Raw genomic sequence first — 12,929 nt, forward strand, 5'->3', positions numbered from 1 at the left:
TATTTCATTCTCTATGAATTCTTTTTAACTTTTGTTATTCTGAAGGAAACTTTTCTTGATTTCTAATGAGAATATTACTTCTTTGCTGTTTTTAAAATTTTTCAGTAATGCTGCAGAATCCTCAGAGAAGAGGAAATCGATTTCTGAGCTTAGTCTTCAGACTCTTTCAAATAGTTGGATTCAGCCAGAGACATTTTTCCAACAATGTCATTAATTAATAATAATATTTTAACTGGATCTATGGCAGAATTTGAATGGTTATTCTCTAGATTCAGCTTATATAATTCAAATATTTTAGAGCTTTTCATTTGTGTGTGTGTGCAGAGATATTGGCATGAAATAGAGTTATTTTCCATCTTCTATGAACTGAAGCAAAATTTAAAATGCCTTTTCTTGCCAGGTGCAGTGGCTCATGCCTACAATCTCAGAACGTTGGGAGGTCGAAGCAGGCAGATCTCTGGAGGTCAGGAATTGAGACCAGCCTTGCCAACATGGTGAAACCCCGTCTCTACTAAAAATACAAAAATCAGCCAAGCATAGTGGTACATGCCTGTAATCCCAGCTACCTTAGAGGTTGAGGCCCAAGAATCACTTGAACCTGGGAGGTGGAGGTTGCAGTGAGTCAAGATTGCACCACTGCACTCCAGCCTGGGTGACAGAGCGAGATTCTGTCTCAAAAGAAATATAATAAAACAAAATAAAAATACTTTTCTATTTATCACTTGAGAACATAATTTTTTGTGTTTAATTTTTTTTTTTTTTTTTAATTCTCTTTCCAAAATACTCTATAGAGGGGAACCTAACTGTTCAGGTGGGTTACAGGATGGAGCTGGAAGATAGGGAGCTGGAACCACACCCTTTGTCTCTTTGGAAACACTTATCTCTGAGGGGTTTTTCTATTCCCCCATAACTTCGATTTACATGTGGCTTAGCTTCAACTTGCCACCTGGTACATCACAGATTAAATATTGCTGTTTCTATATTATTTGTTTTCCTCTGTCTCTTAAAAAAAGGCTTATCACATGAGATTAGAAGTAGTTGTGGCACGCAATGAATAATGGACGAAAATCGGAAGACGTTGTTAGCCATGGAAGTTATCCGAGTTACCGGTGGCAAATCAGTAGAGGTCTGCAGCAACCTCAATTCTTGCCTCCTCAGAAGAAAGAATTTGACTTGGGGCATAAGGCAGAAGAAGAGACTGAGGCAAGTTTTAGAGCAGGAGTGGAAGTTTATTACAAATCATTAAAGCAGGAATGAAAAGAATGTAAAGTACACTTGGAAGAGGGCCAAGTGGACATCTTGGAGGTCTAGGGTGGGGTTTGGCCTTTTGACTTGAGGTTATATGTTGGCATACTTCTGGTGTGTTGTGTCCCATTTCCCCTGATTCTTTTCTTGGGGTGAGCTGCCTGAATGTGCAGTGGCATGCTAGCACTTAGGAGGTGAGCGTGCACAGTGTGTTTACTGCACTTGTATGCATCCTCATCTGAGGCATTCTTCCTTACCAGTGGAATGCCCCTCGAAGATCATATACTAGTTAAACTCTGCCATTTTGCCACATAAAGAAAGCCACCAATTTCTTCATATATAGTAAGATAAGAATTCTTATTCCATATGTAGAATACTGGAGAGTATGTATATGAAATACTAGTCTTCCTATCGGCGGATAAAGATTTACTTAATCTAAGACTAAAGTTCTCAAGGATATAAATTGCACTATATTTGAAAAGACATCAGATAATTTGAGTTTTATCTCCATTTGAGGACAATGTATTTGCAGCTGTAGAATATAAATTTGATTTCCCTCCCTTTTCCAAATAGTATTCCATAGCACAATTAGATGTTACTATCAGCTACTTTATTTTAAAACATGTACAATAACACAGTCCTCAAAACCTAAAAAGTATTCCCAACTCCTCCATGAACTATACCACTGCCTGATTCCCTAAAGAAAAGAGAAAGTGCAAATTACATTTTTTGATGTCCACTCTGTGTCAAGTTTTGTTTTCTCACACTATTTCATTCACCATCCGTGTAGTTTTGATAAAAAAAAAAAAGACTGGGGAATTATGCATATAAATAATAAGTACTGTTAAAATATCTGTGGAGCAGAGAAAATAAGTGTGAACACAGAGCCTGGAACTTAAAATCAAGCTTCATTTCCTTTCGTTTGAAGTACATTTTGGTATATTCATGCTTACGGCCATTTTTTTGTTTTTTTTGGGGGGGAGTTTTTTTTGTTGTTGTTGTTTTTTAAGATGGAGTTTCGCTCTTGTTACCCAGGCTGGAGTGCGATGGTGTGATCTCGGCTCACCGCAACCTCCGCCTCCTGGGTTCAGGCAATTCTCCTGCCTCAGCCTCCTGAGTAGCTGGGATTACAGGCACGCGCCACCACGCTCAGCTAATTTTTTGTATTTTTAGTAGAGACAGGGTTTCACCATGTTGACCAGGATGGTCTCAATTTCTTGACCTCGTGATCCACCTGCCTCGGCCTCCCAAAGTGCTAGTGAGCCACCGCGCCCTGCCGCCTATGGCCGTTTATGTATATGTGTCTGTATTGCTCACCAATCCAAAAGGAGAGGAGTGGGGAGAGAGACAAGAGGCAAAAGAGTGGGAGGGAGGGAAAGGAGAAAAAGAGTGAGAGAGAAATTCATACAGTTGATCAAGCTCAATTTACTTAATTAAATGTATCAGTTAGTGTTATATTCAACTTTATCTGATAAAACAAACAAACAGGCCTATAGAATTTAAACAAAAAACCTGTAATTCACTCTGACAGTCCAGAGTGGAGATGGCAGCACTGCAATTACCAGGGCTCCAACTTTTCTCACCCTGCTCCTCCGAAATCCTTCTGAGGTCTTGAGTTGGAGTGCTTACCTGGAATCCAACAAGTCTCAAGAACTAAAATTTCGTGTTATGGATTTTCATTTCCATAAAAATGTACACATACATAGCCATCTTTTATTTCAAAGACATTTCTTCACAATTCAAGAGTCCAGGGTGTCAGACTATATATTTTGATTACCACCTAACTCAATAATACTTCTTATTTGAGTTGAAAAAAGTTTTCACAGGCCATCCTGAAATACGAATTCATAAAGTGCTACCAATCAGATGAAACATCATTTGTACTCAAATACTTCAGTCTTTTAAGCAGACTGGTGGCAAATACTATCCGACACTTAAACATTTTACTTTCGAGTCATTTTACACAGCTCAGTCAAAAAGTGGTTTTTCTACAATAAATTTTAAAATTAGTACTCTTTTCTAACAGAAAGTTAAACCAATAAATGAAGAAATTCAAAGTGTTTGTTCTAAAATTGTGTAAAGCGAAGTATTCATGGAACATGGACAGAAATAACCCCACGACATGAGGTCTTAACGCAGAAAGCACACTCTACCTATAAGACCACAGCATGTGTTTAGAAATTCACTGGGATATATTTTCTCAAGGCATATTCCTTAAGGCATATTTTAAATGAGCATTTTGTCCAAACTATCGGTGTAGTACAAATTCTATTCCTTTTAACTATTTCTCAATGGTATTTCAACTTTCAAAGTAGTTCAATATAGTTTATATTCATAAGTTTCACTTGAGGATAAGGAAATTACCTGGATATTTTTATTTATTGACTCAGCACTGCTGCAGTCCTGAGATGTAGCCAGCTGTCACTCTCTTAGCACTAAGAAAAAGGGACCCTAAGATTTAAGACAGTGGACACAGAACCAGAGCCAGTCATTATAAAAGTGTGAGAATGTCTCATCCTTGGTTTTTATTCATATCATTAATAAACATTAAAAAAAAATAGCTTAAGGACTGTATGCCATTGTTATTTTCCACCAAATCTAATAGGTTCCTTTATATCATTGTAGAAAGCATCAAATGCTATATACAAGGGCCTGCTTCAAAAGACTGTGAATTTCAGTCACTTACCATTGTAAATGCAATGATTAAAACCATCATTTCACCTTAAAACTTGCTCAATTATCTTAGATTGTTTTTTAAATAAAGAATTAATTTTGTTAACTGTTGAACACAGTCTGCTGAGGAAAGTGGAAATGATCCTTGTCATCCTCATTTCAAAACCTTTCTCCATATTAAATTCAGTTGCATAAGATTAAAAACTAGCTGGGAAATTGTATCACAAAAAAATGTTTTCTTTTTCTGTTTTGTTTACTGATGTCTTCTTTGCGCAACCCTAGAAATCCTACTGGAGTACAGGTCTTAATTTGACACCTGTCACAGACAGCCAGCCCCACCAATTAACAGCAAATCTTTTTTTGCTCCTAAATCCTGGCAGCCAACCTGTATTTCTGTAGAAAAGAGCCTCTAGAAACCTCATGAACTGCTTTTTCCTCAAAAGGCATGAGAAATGAACCTCTATATTAACAGAAAGACAATATTAAGCAGCTGCTCACAATCTCTTTCCAAAAGCACTTGATTTCTATAATAAACAGAATTAAATTGTGTCCATTTCTGGCCCTAAACAACAGGACTGGGCTTAAAAATGTAGCCCAGGCACATAAAATGCCACCGTAAAATTCAGCTTCTATCGTAAATAGGGTAGTCTAGGGAAATTCCAGATTTAAATCATGAGCCAAAGCTTATTAACCAACCGCTTTAAAATGACATAGGCAAGTTTTGTTTTAATTATTATTTTTTTTAAATTCCTGTAATCCAAATGTTTTAAAAATTCACCGTTTGTTTGAAAAAAAAAAAACACAAGATTTTCCTTTTTTGATTTTTCTTTTTTCTTTCTAATTTGGAGGAATATAAAATTAAAATTGCCGTTTTTGTTTAAATGCCAACTCCTGTCATTTGTGTCCAAATGGCTTTACTCTGTGTACCAACCCCATCAATTAAAATCCACAAGTAGAAGGGAACAGGAGCTTTAGTGCTTTGCCTGCTGCGTGGCCGGTGAGCAGAGAAGAGAATTTCTTTTCTTTCATGCGTAATCCCTGACGATTCCAGGACTGCACACAAACTCTGGTGAGGATAGGTGGATTATTTCCAGACTCCTTACACTTCCCCAAAGCCCTTAGAGGCCCAATTGTTTTGTGCTATGTGCCCTGAAGACATCAGAACGAAGCTCTTGGATCTAGACCACAAGGGCGTAATTCCTTGGTCTAATTGTTTTAAGTACTCCCTCTTCAAATGCTTGAATGAAAAAAATAGCACTACTAAAAACGAGAGGAAATCAGGGCAGAAAGCCCAGAAGAAATATCTGAATGGCAAGAGGCCTGAAGGGCAGACATTTTGGAAGCCTTCTCCTTTTTTTCTCTAATTGTGACTAGATTCCACCCTAAACAGCAAGAGACATATAATAGTAACTTAAGCTTACAAACCTGTACAAATGTTATGTCTCTCAGATTCCTAATTCAAATGTAAGGGCCAGACTGAAGCTAAGGAAAAATATGCTGAATGCAGCCCTGGTCATTCAGAGATAAGCACTGTGCTGGAGAATGGCCAGTTTATTAATTTGAGTAAGCTGATCAAGTGAAAAGATTGGCTTTGTCATAATCTACTGGCTTAAATAGTTAAAAGCTGTTTTAGACACTCCTAACATCACTGAAAATGTGTACAGTTCATTCACTGAGTCACTTGAGCTCACTTAGCAATGAGAACAAACATTAACAATGAAAACAAATCATAGGTCAGGCATGGTGGCTCAAGCCTGTAATCCCAGCACTTTGGTAGGCCGAGGCGGGTGGATCACGAGGTCAAGAGATCGAGACCATCCTGGTCAACATGGTGAAACCCCGTCTCTACTAAAAATACAAAAAATTAGCTGGGCATGGTGGCGAGTGCCTGTAATCCCAGCTACTCAGGAGGCTGAGGCAGGAGAATTGCCTGAACCCAGGAGGCGGAGGTTGTGGTGAGCCGAGATCGCGCCATTGCACTCCAGCCTGGGTAACAAGAGCGAAACTCCGTCTCAAAAAATAAAAAAAAAAAAAATAAGAAGAAAACAAATCATAACAAATGTTTACAGGAGTTTTTTTCAAAATATAAATTTACTTCCATAAAATGTATCTGTACTATAGAAATAACAACAAAAAAGAAGTGTTTGGACTTTCCAGATCACTGAACAAAGAATAAAACTTTCAGCTTCCAACTATTAACCATTATTTTATTTTATATTTCATTTTATTTTTTACAGAGCATGAGTCTTGCTGTACTGCCCAGGCTGGTCTTAGACTCCTGCCTCATGTGATCCTCCTTCCTCACCCTCACAAAGTTCTAGGATTACAGGGTTGAGCCACTGTGCCTGGCCTATTTTAAGCAGTAAGAAATAATGTTCTGAAAGTCATATATATGATATATACTTCTTTATAAAACTTAGTAAAATTGAGAACTTTTTCTGATAATGGAATTTTGAATAAAAATGCCTTGAAATTTTCTTTTGAGTAGAGAAAAATATTGTGAGACTATTTCAAAAGCTTTCCTTGGGTGACACTGAGAATCTCAAAATCTATTTTTTTTTCTGTATTCATATGTTTGGAAAACATTTCATCAAGTAAGTATAAAATGAAATATAGTGTGAAAACTTACAGACTAGAAGCTCTAAAAAAAAAAATTAAAGCTGAATCAATCCCGTGTCATACACACACATGCATAGATAAACATGCACATACACACATGTATGTATGCATGTAGGTCAGGTGTTCTTTCAGATTGATTTTTGAGTTTATTTATATTCAGGGAGCATACTGTAAATAAATAGAGACATACAGAGAAAAATCATTCCAGCAGATTAGGTAGAAAAGGAAAAGGAATTTCTTAATGATTGGGTGGCCCACTGATTTTCCTGGATCATGCTCAGAGGCTATAGAACTGGGGATAGCTCCCAAAAGAAGACAAGAGGCTCATACTGGACACAGTCATTTGGGTTTCTGCTGCTTATACCCCCAAAGCTGAACTCTCTCCACCAGCTCTGCCAAAATTGCCAGAAAAAAACCTTTGAATGCCTCCTTCTTCATGTCACTCTCTTCCAAGCAGAATTCTTGAGCAATGTGCCTGATAGGTAGAGCCTATATAATACATATCTATATTTTAGTTATAAGAGAGGATGGGGAAATAAATTTCTGTCTTAGAGAGAAGAGATTCACAACATTTATAATTCACAACACAGTTCGCAGCATACTTCACAACATGCTGATGGCCACAAAAGATGCCCAATATCCTCCTATCTGCTACTATCTGCTTTGTGACCTCCCAGTATCACCAAGCTTTTAAAAAAATTTATGTAAATTTTGAACAATAAGAAAATGCCACAGCTTAACAGAATGGACCTATTCTTCATACAAATGAAAACACAAGTGCCCTACTTCTAAAAGGATGGCAAATCCAAAGCCTCATAAGTTTCCACTTCCAATTCTAAACCTAAGATATAGGTGGTAGACACTGCTGTCCTAAGTACATGATAATGCCATCTTTATGTTCTTTAACTCATGAACTACATTGTGAAATAAGAATATGTAAATATAAAATAAATATAAATGTACATATAACAATAGGGGAAAGGGAGAAAGGAAAAATATTTTGAAATACGTAAATACGTATAAGAGCCTACAGAGAATGTGAGTAGATACTATATTCCTCATTTCTGGAACTGCTCAATATTTCAAGTCACAATTTTCTTTCCCTATTATGAATTCTAAAATTATTTTTCCTCAACTTTCTCTCATCCAGTCCTTCAACTGTTCAGAATCCTTATTTGGCATAGTAAATGAAATGTTATTCCTTAAATACAAAAGGATTGGTGGTCTTTCCTGTGCATACACAACAATAGATCTTCCCTTCATGTTACTACTAGCTGTAATAGCACTATGAAGATCAAAGTATCCCCTTCATTTCACATATTCATTTCTGTACCACATATGTTGGCCCATGTTATCTTTGATAATTTGGGTCAATCACCCCAGCAAAATTATAACTCCCATTTTTGACCTAATTATATAGTGGCACTAAAAGCTTGAAATGGTTATGTAGTAGTCTCAGCTCCCAGTTCTACAAAAATGTAGTTGAGTGTCATGTTGGAAGAATTCTTCACTTGTGCACTAAGTCTTCCAAACCAAAGAAGCCAAATGTTGTGAAACATGAAACATAATTTTTGTTAAGGGCTCATAAAATGTAAAAGTGGCATGTAAAACGCTGGCTTTCAGTCTCTTTGTTTTCTTAATTTTGGAAGAAGCGCATGCCATATTCTGTAAGATGGTATTCCAGCTTCATAAGATTGGTGACATAATATGTGTTCAATAATTGTATACACTTGTATCAGGACCAACAGCTTTTGGGTGACTGAGTGCCTAGCCAGATCTCTAAATCCAGACAGTTTGTATCTATACCTGACTTCTGTTCCTGTAAAGTCATTTTCATGGTCAAAAGCATTGGTATATGGGACACCACAATTGTAGACAAGGCATTGAATAAGTACATAGCTATTGTCCCTGGAAAAGAAGGAGGAGGAATCCAAATTTCCAAATCCAAAATTATAATTAATTCCAATGAGGTCAAATTCCTGTCTAATTCATGGTAGTATAGGTTTAGTATCATCAACCTACCACCAATTAATCTGGTTACCCCTTCTTGGTTAGTTCATACCTCACCCCCAGGTATGATATTAATATCAGAGGTTAAGAGTTTTGCCTTCTGAAATTTCTGCCACTGGTGAACTGGCCATTAAATATAGCCAATAATTGGTCAGACTGTGCTAAGGGACACGCTGCTCCAGTGCATAATCTCACAAAAACAAGACTGAGTCTGGGCAGAGTGGCTCGCACCTGTAATCCCAGAATTTCGGTGGCCAAGACAGGTGGATCACTTGAGCTCAGGCATTCCAGACCAGCCTGTGCAACATAGCAAAACCCTGTCTCTACAGAAAATACAGAAATTAGTCAGACATGTTGGCAGGCATCTGTGGTCCTAGATACTCGAGAGGCTGAGGCAGAAGGATTGTTTAATCCCAAGGAGGTCAAGGGTTTGGTGAGTTGTGATGGCACCACTGAACTCCAGCCCAGGCAACAGAATGAGACGGTCTCAAAAACAAAAACAATAAAAAACAAATTAAAAAAAGAATGACTCCATTCAATATTGTCATGATTACTGACATTAATTAGCTGGATCATCCTTTTCTGTCAGAATATTGCAAATCTCCTTCACAGTGACTATCTTCAGTTGATAAGTCACATGGGAAAAAATGATTTCACATTGTAGGTACATTTTGTTATCTATCTAAGTACCTCTTCCCTAAAAGTGCCTTGTCAGTAGTCTTTCATTGGCAAGTAAATCCATGCCAAACTACATTAAATCTAGCCAAACTATTTATCAATATCCATGAATGATTGTGGAGCAGTACCTCAGGTTTCCACCTTTTAAGACAAAAGAACAATGGGGAGAGTTGCTCAATTCTTCATATTAAAATAATTATTCTTTTCCATGTTCTTTTAGGAACATCTCTGATTACTACTGTCACACTACAGAGGTTCATGTTTTTAATGTAACACAAAAGATGAACTACAAACTAAGTCAAGCTCTCTCTTTCCTTTTTCTGTTAATTAGTCATTGAGAAGCTGGGTGCAGTGGCTCAAGCCTGTAATCCCAGCACTTCAGGAGGCTGAGGCAGGAGAATCACTGGATGCCAGGAGTTCAAGACTAGCCTGAACAACATAGCAAAACCCCTTCTCTAAAAAATAAAAATAAAAATGATGTCAGGCATGGGGTCACACACCTGTAATCCCAGCTACTTAAAAGGCTAAGGTAATAGGATCCCTTGAACCCCAAAATTCCAGGCTTCAGTAAACTATGATTGTATCACTGTACCCCAGCCTGGGCAACAAAGAAAGATTCTGTCTCTACTGTATATGCCCAAGTTTATGTCTAGATACATAAACATGATATTTATTCTTGCAAATCATACTCCTTAATGGATGCTTCTATTTGTTGTAGCATAGGTCACATGTCCTAGTTGCAAGGGAGTCTGGGAAAGAAAATTTCTGGCATTTTCTCTGAGAAGAGAGGACTTAAATAAGGAGAAAATTCTCCCAAACATGTGAAGAAGTGTTGAAAACATAGTGGACAGTCACTAACTATGAAAAATGATCAAAGCAACATATTCATAGATTGTCAATGCAAATGGAATTGGCATTCTAACATAAGATATTGGAAACCAAGAATTAAATAAGAACGTATTATAAACTTTTCTATAGAAGATAGTAGTAAACACACACACACACGCACGCACGCACACACGCACACAAAAAACCCTTAACTGTCTGCTCTGGGCTACTTTCTTGAAGGAAGTTCTGAAAATCCAATGGAGAGATTAATTTATTTACCCCAGAGTTACTCATTTACAGTACATTATATGATGGTTTCATTGCTAACCACAGCAGTTACGTGACTGAGCTTGCATTCTGGTGGAGAAACTTAAAGGATCACAGAATTTGCAGTCAGACAAGGTTTCATGACACAGACTCTCAAAGCATAGCCAAATGTTAAACTGGTCCTAGCAAATGAGTCACAAATGTTGCTAAGTGAATAAAAATGAGCAATGACAGGAAAATTAGAGACAAAACCTATTTTAAAAAACAGAATTTTGATGTCATTACAAAAATATTCTTGCTCAGAAATAAGGAATCCTAATTTTTAGTTTACTGTCTAATAGTAATCCAAGAGCTTAAGATTTCCTGTCTTTCTGGCTTCTAATATTTTCTGTGCATTTTTTATTCAGTGGCTGGTAGCCAGAAAAGGTGAAAAAGTAAAATGAAAATGACGGTTATCGATTTTCTAGTCAACACTTCCAAGTTGGTGAATTGTTTCCAGGTCAAGCTTCTAGTTATGTTTTAGACTCTTTATCTGACTAATGCCTATTAAAAGGCAATATCAGCTATTGTCTTTATTTTTGATTTTTTATTTATTTTTTCTCCTAGAGAATGTTTTTAAAATCAATAACTTACAAACAGTAATAAGAAGTAAAATTTTATTTGTAAACATATTAGTAACATATTACAGATATATGAAGTAGAATATTACTTACAGACACAAAAAATACCCATTTTAAGCATATAGCTCTGAGTTTTGGCAAATGGATACAGAAATGTAACCACCACCACAATCAAGATATAAAACATTTTCATCACCCTGAAGTAATTATTTGTTCAGATTCCCATTTGATTCATTCCCCAACTCCCAATCATCTTTTTTTCCTCTAAATCTAAAAACAAAAGCTAACATTTGTGTTCTAAAGTTCTAGATTGATTTTTTTCATCTTGGCTTCTCTATTATGTTTTTGAGTTTGTCTTTTACAGCTGACCACAACCTTCACAAAGTCAGACTCATTCCACATTTGTTCACACTTCGTTATACATGCCTGACACTACAATATTGTTAAATTTTAACTGCATGTCTCTTTAGGAGAAAAATCACTTAAATGTACATCAGTACCACTAAGAATTGACTTTGTGGTAATCTCAGAATATGCTGCTAAATAAATTAGATAAATACTCTGACTTCATGTAGATTACAATCTAAGTTGAATAAATTTACTGTAAACCACACTAAGTATCTCGTATTCTATTGAATCCAATGTATTAGATACAATTCTAACTTGACCAAAATAACAAAAAGCTTCGGCTGAACAGAAACTCCATACATTCTACATGTATACAATTAAATGTATATAAGCAATAATATATAATTATATATTTAATGAATGTTTTTCATTTTTTGATTTATTAATGTCATTCAATAATTGTATGGTTTAAAGAATTGCATTATCTACCTACATATACAAGATAACAGTTTTGAAAAATGGAAGAATCTTTTCTTCCATTACGACTAATTAACACAATAGATTATATGACAGCAAAACTCTTCCACTAACAACGATTCATAATCCTTTCAGTGTCTGTCAACTTACTCATCAATCTGACAGCTCAAATGATTCTTACACTCTTCTGTTATTTCTCATAATTCTGTGACACCTTAAAAAAACTTTTTGAAGTCTAAATTTTTATATAAATGTATTTCTTCTCTGAATTAAAATCAACTCTGCAAAACAAAGAAATGGCTCAACTGAACATGCGTGCAAGCTAGAGAGCAAAACAGCACAGTCTCTATTATATTTTACTCGATGAAATAGAAATGAATGATAAACTGAATGAAAAAACATACAAGCAAAAATGGCATGCAGCCAGAGAGCTGGTAAATGGAAGGTTGCAATTAAGCAGGCACCTAGTGGAATACAGGAAATTAGACTGCTGCCGCTGTGTTTCTGCTGCCAGCACAGAGTGCTTTTTAACTCAAAATAGTCAACAGCCTACCAATAGGACTGTAATTATATATTTTTAATTTTATTTCACAGGGTATGATTGCGGACAAGACAGAATCAACAAAAATTGAGAAAACAGCCTGCTATTAATGATACTAAGTTTTGATAAGTATATATGAGAGAAAAGTTATCAAATTTTAATTTAAAAGTTGGATTGTGTATTTATTTTAATTCCAGCCATGTGGCATTCAGTCAAGCCTCCAAGATAAAAATCAAAAGGTAAATATGTGAAGAATTTCATTGCCAGTATCCTGCATAAGAAACATCTGGCATCATAATCCTAAAATAACATATATAAAGAGCAAATGCTTTGAGCTGAATAAATAAATTCAAAGCATCTCAGGCTAGAGCATCTACATTTTGAATTAGCTCAGTTTCTTAGGAACTTTGATTGAGGGCCAGCTTTCAGGAAAATGTACAATCCAAGGAAATTTTCAGAGGACTAGTCTATGAGCTCCCTCTCTCTTTTATACACTGTCCTCTTACTAACCTTGCCAACTGCCAATGTGTCTATAACCCCTATTCAGTTACCATGGGCTTTCCCAGTTCTAGTTCCCCACAGTATTCCCCACAATGGTCCCAGCTTATTAGGCTTTGTGCCAG

This window comes from Callithrix jacchus, chromosome 3 (genome assembly GCF_049354715.1).
Source record: "Callithrix jacchus isolate 240 chromosome 3, calJac240_pri, whole genome shotgun sequence".
Taxonomy (NCBI): Eukaryota; Metazoa; Chordata; class Mammalia; order Primates; family Cebidae; genus Callithrix; species Callithrix jacchus.